The following is a 6,000-nucleotide window of genomic DNA, read 5'->3' as shown; positions in this document are numbered from 1 at the left end:
CATGTCTTTAAGAATTTGACAGAAACTGGGCACTGTGGCACACACCTAGAATCCCAGCACTGAGGAGGCAGAGGCAGGCGGATCGCTGTGAGTTCAAGGCCAGCCTGGTCTACAAAGCGAGTCCAGGACAGCCAAGGCTACACAGAGAAACCCTGTCTTGAAAAACCAGAAAAGAAGTAAATGAAGAGCAGTAGCATGTACAGGTTGTAGTCTGTGCTCTTGAGTGAGGTCGGTCTATGTTGAAGAGCCCCTTTGCTTCTGGTTTTTGGGGGTTTTGCCTCTAAACTGGTGGTGGTTGTTGTTATTGTTGGCTGGTTTTCTTATGTTGTTTGTTTTCCTCTCAATTTCTAAGAGTTCTTTTTAAAGTAGGGAGTGTTGGGCTGGAGAGATGGCTCAGAGGTTAGGACAGTGACTGCTCTCCCAGAGGTCCTGAGTTTAATTCCCAGCAACCACATGGTGGCTCACAACCATCTACAATGTGATCTGGTGCCCTCTTCTGGCCTGCAGATGTACATGCAGGCAGGGCACTGTATACATAATAATAAATAAATAAATCTTTTTTTAAAAAGTTGTAGGCTTTGTTTGTTGTTTGGCTTTGGTAAGTCATTTTCTGCTTCCCTTTCCTCCATGCCTTCCCGTGTTTCTCCCATTATTCCCTCTCAAAGTCACAGCCTCTTTTTGGTTATTGCCCCCACCCCTTTACCCCCAAGTATGTAAATGCATCCTCCTGAATCCGAGTTGTAGATTCTTCCTGACTTGCTTATGATGTTTTGCTGTGTGATAGTTTTTAGTTTGTTTTGTTTTATTGTGTGTATGAACGGTTTGCCTGCGTATGTGCTGGGTGCCCGTGGAGGCCGGAAGGGAGCGGTAGGTCTACTTGGCACTGGAGTTACAGTCGGGAGCTGCCATGTGGGTACTTGGAACCAAACCCAGGCCTCTAGAAAAGCATCCAGTGCGCGTAACCACTGAGCCACCTCTCTGGCCTCAGGTTTGTTTTTGAGACAGTGTGGTACTGTGTAGCTCTGGCTATGCAGTATAGCTGTATATACTATACTGCCCAGACTGACTTCAGACTTGAACCAGTCCTCTTGTCTCAGCTTCCTGAGGCCTGGGATTACAGGCATACGCCATTACACTTGTCATCTGAACAGAGCTTTTATTACTGAGCTGGAGAAATGGCTCAGCACTTACAAACACCTGCTGCTTTTTCAGAGGACCAGAATTTGGTTCCGGTACCCACATTGGGTGGATCACAGCGTCTGTAACTCCAGCTCCAGGGGACCTGAAGCCTCCACACCTGCATCAATGTGTACATATCCACATGCAGGTGCGTGCGCGCACACACACACACACACACACAGTGAACAAGTTAAAATGTGTCTTTAAAAAAAAAAATAGGCAGGCATTGGTGGCACATGCCTTTAATCCCAGAACTTGAGAGGCAGAGGCAGGTGGGTCTCTGAGTTCGAGGCCAGCCTGGTCTACAGAGGGAGTTCCAGGACAGCCAGAGCTGCACAAGAAACCCTGTCTTTTAAAACTTAAGAAAAGAAAGAAAGAAACTTTATTACTATTAATAATTTTAAACTTTAGGGGCCTGTCTCAAAACAACAGCCAAAACCAAGCCAACATAGCAGTGCGATAATGGGCCTGGTGGCTTATGCTGCACTCCTGACACTCAGAGGCAGAAGCAGGAGAATCAGCTTAAGGTCATCCTCAGCCTCGTGAGTTGTAGGATAGCCTGGGCTACATGAGAATGTCTCAAAAAAAAAAAAATCAAAACAGTCTAGGGGTGGGGAGGAACCTAGTGGCTATCATATTTTGATTTATTTAGCTAAATAGCTGCCTCAGACACTGTATTTCAGGGACAAATGTTTGCCATAAAGATGGAGATAAAGACCAGGCTATCCTTCTGTTTGGGGGTCAGAACCATAGAGCTATGGGAAAATGCCCTTGTCTCTCGATGCAACTTTATTGGCCCTTCCCTGTCTTCAGCATTGCTTATAGCAGAGAGGGACTAGGAAAGAGTTTGCTGTCGGGGATCATTTACTGTTGAATGTCATTATTACCAAACCAGTAGCATTGCCACTTGAGCCACCATGGAAGTGGCTGGGTTGGAGAGACCATTGCAGTACAGTGCATTTCCCAACCGCATCTGCTTCTGGGTAGGCCTAGCGCCAAAGTTAGGCCTAGATCTATGTCCTCTGGAACCTAATCTAGAACCTCTCATATTAGGTGCCTGTTAGAGTTAGTGAGCAAGCCCAGCCCAGCAGGGAAGCCAGAATGCAGCAAATAACAAAATATACATTATACTACTGCTGCCATACTGAGTCAGAGTGTGAGGGGGAAATCTGCAAACACAGTCCATGCTGCGTATACTGTAGAAATGGATGGTTTTAAGTCTTTTCATACTTGCAACTGCATTTTTGTCATTGTGCACATCTGTACAAAGCAGCAAGCCTACACTCTTGGTGATAACCCTTGCTCAGACTTGACTGTATTACATTTATTACTCATACTGGAATTCTCTTCAGCCCGATTGTATCCACAGAAGCAACAGGAGCTTGGGAATACTGTATTGATCCTTCTATTTACCCTTGTTTGTTTTCAGTGGATTTGAGTTGAGATAGTATCTGACTATGTAGCTCTGGCTGTCCCGGACTCACTCTGTAGACCAGGCTGGCATTGAACTCACAGAGATTCCAAGCACTGCACTTAAAGGCGTGTGCCACCCCCGCAGGCTCTGTTTCTTCTTTGTATTTGTTAGGAAAGGAAAGTACTTGCTTGGGAAGTCGGTGGCTTTGTGTGTGCGCTTTTCTCTGCCCACAGCTCACCTGCCGTAATAGTAAGAATGCTAGACGTGAGTGCGGGTCGTCCACGGAGTCTTGCCTGCTGTCATCTTCACTTTCCCTCTGCAGCCAGCAGAGCTAGAAAGCCTAAGGATTCCTGGAATGGCTTGATTTGCATGTAGCACAAAGCAGGTTATTATAAATGGAGCCTACAGTACTGCTTTACAGAGTGGTTCTGGTGTTTAGAAAGCCTTTTCCTTAGCTATAGACTGATTTGCTTGAGGGCTTGTGGGCAGCTGCTGCATTACAGTGCATTAATTGAAGGGCAGTCGTTGCTAGCTGGAACGCTAGCATTGTCGCCATCATTTGGTTCAGCACTGTCTCTTGTACCAGATTTGCAAGAGATAAAGGTTACTCCATTAGGTGGATTAGGAGCTTTTCCTAATTACCACATCTTATGTTCTAGATAATTAGAGTTATTGCTGCCAGGATTGGTTGTTTACAAATTAACTGCAGATGATGAAGCACATGAACTTAGCCAGACAGCGCTGAGTAATATTTGGTTTTCTCTCTGCATTCTCGTTGAATGTAGTCCTGTCTCCATCCTGGTGCCGACAGTCACTGGCATAATGCACCAGAGTAAACAACTCCAAAAAACTATTGTTCCTGTTGTTGTTAGTGTTGTCTCCTGTGTCCCAGGCTGGCCTCAGACTCATTGCGTAGCTGAGGAGGAGCTCCTTGAATCTCTGATTTGCCTAGCTTTACCTCCTGAGTGCTGGGATTGCAGGCAAGGCACCGCCAGGGCCAAGTGCATGGCACTAGGTGCTCTGCCAATTGAGCTACACCCCAGCCTCAGGTGGTTACCAGTTGGAGGCTTGTTATATAGTATATACAGAGCAGTAAATCTAAGACCATCATTGTGTTATGTTCAGCTAAAACTTACAGCTGTGATTCCTATAGAAGTGGACACATGCCAGTGCTCCGGTGGCTCAATCGGTTAGTGCGCGGTACTTACAGAAGTGAGCATGTACATGTTAGGGTAGCTACGGGGGCGGGGCTTAAATTGTAGTGAAATGGCTTACTGTTAACCTTGAGATGGGGACCTACTATGTGACCTATGCTGGCCCTGAACTTCAGCTTCAGATGGTTTTCCTGCAGAAGGTGCCATGCAGCTGATCACATAGCATTCTGCACGCACAGCGCGCAGTGCCTTTAAACCAGCACTGTTTACTCTTCCCCGAGTGAAGCTGTTGGCGCTTCCAGCACTCCAGTGCCCACCTCTGCCTGGCTCTGGTTACTGTTGGACTTTCTGTCTCTGACTTTGAGCATTCCACGTCCTTCTGAGGGTTGGTTGTCTTGTATATATGTCTGTGCGTGTGCATGTGTGGGGAAGCAAAACATACATGTCAGGTGTCTTCCTTGGCTGCTCTCCGTCCTGTGTTCGGAGACAGGATTTCTCCCTGAACTTGGAGCTCCTCATTTGGGCTAGCTGCCTGTTGAGCCCTGGCATCTGCCTGTCTGTGCCTTCCCTGTCTCTCCTCGCTTCTCCAGCACGCCACATCTGGTGACTAAACTCGGGCCTTTCTGCTTGCTCTAGCAACTGGGTCATCTCCTCAGTCCTCAGTTATCTTTTTATAGAAAGTGAATGTGTGTCTGGTGACCGTATCCCTCCTGGTCAGCCAGACCCATCCAGCGGGCATGGCTCTGAGATGAGACTTCCTGCTTCAGGTCGTTTAGAGACTGTAGAAAAGAGGAGGCCTGTGGGGGGGGGAAAGGGGGGGCAGGGAGTTGTTCCATCCCTAGGACTCAGGGTGGAAGGAAACCTGACTCCCTCAGGCCACCCTCTGACCTGCACACAGGTGCGTGTGCCAGTGAGCACGTTCATGAGGCATGCGCACGCACACATGCAAATAAATATTCTTAAAGCTGGGGCGGTTAGCTGGAGGCTGGGAGGTTTCTTTTTAAAATAGGTCTCATGAAGCAGGTGAACGTGTGCCTCTTTCTAACCACTTTCCTTCAGTGTCGTTTATCCTTGCTGATTTTAAAAAAGCTTCACTTAAGACTTTAAAACTGGGCTGGGTGACTGTAGATTCAACAGTGCTGGAAAGGCTAAACTGTAAACTTCATTGTCGGTGGCCTATGCCCTTTTCCTATGTAAATAAGATGTCTCAATTTTTCTCTCCATAGGAAGAACTAAAACATAATCAGTTCTATTTAATCTTTTAAACTTTATGCTAAATGAATTTGTCTCTAATGGCACAATTACATCTGTGCCACTTAAGAGTAATTTTGTCAAAAAAAGAGAATTGAATGGGTGTATACCGTGCCTGGTGAGTTAGGCCCTTAGGAGGCCCAGCAGGAGTTGCACTTGAGTTGCAGAAGGCAGAGCTGCGGTGGCAAGGGAGATTTTCCGCCTGCGCTCACCATTTCTAGTGTTTAGGGCAATCTGGGACATACTTTTTAGCTGCCCTCGTAAGCATCAAGCGATTTAGGTGAGCAGCCCAAATGAGGCTGGCTTCGGCCTTCAGAGCCAATCACAGAGATCAAATCAAACCTCATAAACTTGTTGTTTTAAAGCATAGTGGTAGGCAATTTATAATTTTAACATTTTTCAATTTCATAAACATTTGTATAAAGGGTGAAGGGCAAATACATACTCTCATGGTTGTGGCGTTTCTTATTTTCTGCTTGAAAGACATGTTCGTTTCCCCTCCTTTTTATCTCCCTGTTGCCTTGACACGGCTGCTTCTGAACTCCGTTCTCATCTCTCCCTGCTGTGACAGTTCACTAGCACTTCACGGTACCTACACTCCGCTTTCAACTCATATTTTCCACCAACTGTCAGGTGCAGAATAAGGTTGCTTTGTTTGGGGGAAAGGGTAAAATCCTTCCCGAACGTCTCCTGTTTCTTTGAAGCCAGAGCACTTGAGACAATTGAACTGCTTTTAGGTTTTCCTTACCACCCAGCTCTCTCCTCTGATGGATCCTGCCATGACCACCCCCGTCCTGTTGATGACATCGATTTGTTGCTATGGAAATAGTGGTAGTATCACAGATGCAGCCCAGTGACTTTACTGCAGGTTCTTGAAGGAGAAATGGGCAGGCTTTAGGGAGAGCCTCATTAAAATTGAGAGCTGTCAATTCTAAAGAGTTGAAAGGTAAAGAAAACCAACCTTTACTCTATGCAGATCAGAAAAGGAGCCCTTTGCAAATA

The 6,000-nt window shown here is 46.4% G+C and overlaps 1 protein-coding gene across 2 annotated transcripts in view; it reads left to right on the top strand.

Moving 5' to 3' along the window:
* The window catches only part of RPA1 (replication protein A1), a 55,832-nt gene that overhangs the window by 27,018 nt on the left and 22,814 nt on the right, over nucleotides 1-6,000 (top strand). The gene's annotated exons all lie outside the window — the stretch shown is intronic.

Source organism: Acomys minous (assembly GCF_964271855.1).
Source record: "Acomys minous genome assembly, chromosome: 12".
NCBI lineage: Eukaryota > Metazoa > Chordata > Mammalia > Rodentia > Muridae > Acomys > Acomys minous.
This window is presented reverse-complemented; position numbering and strand designations above follow the sequence as displayed.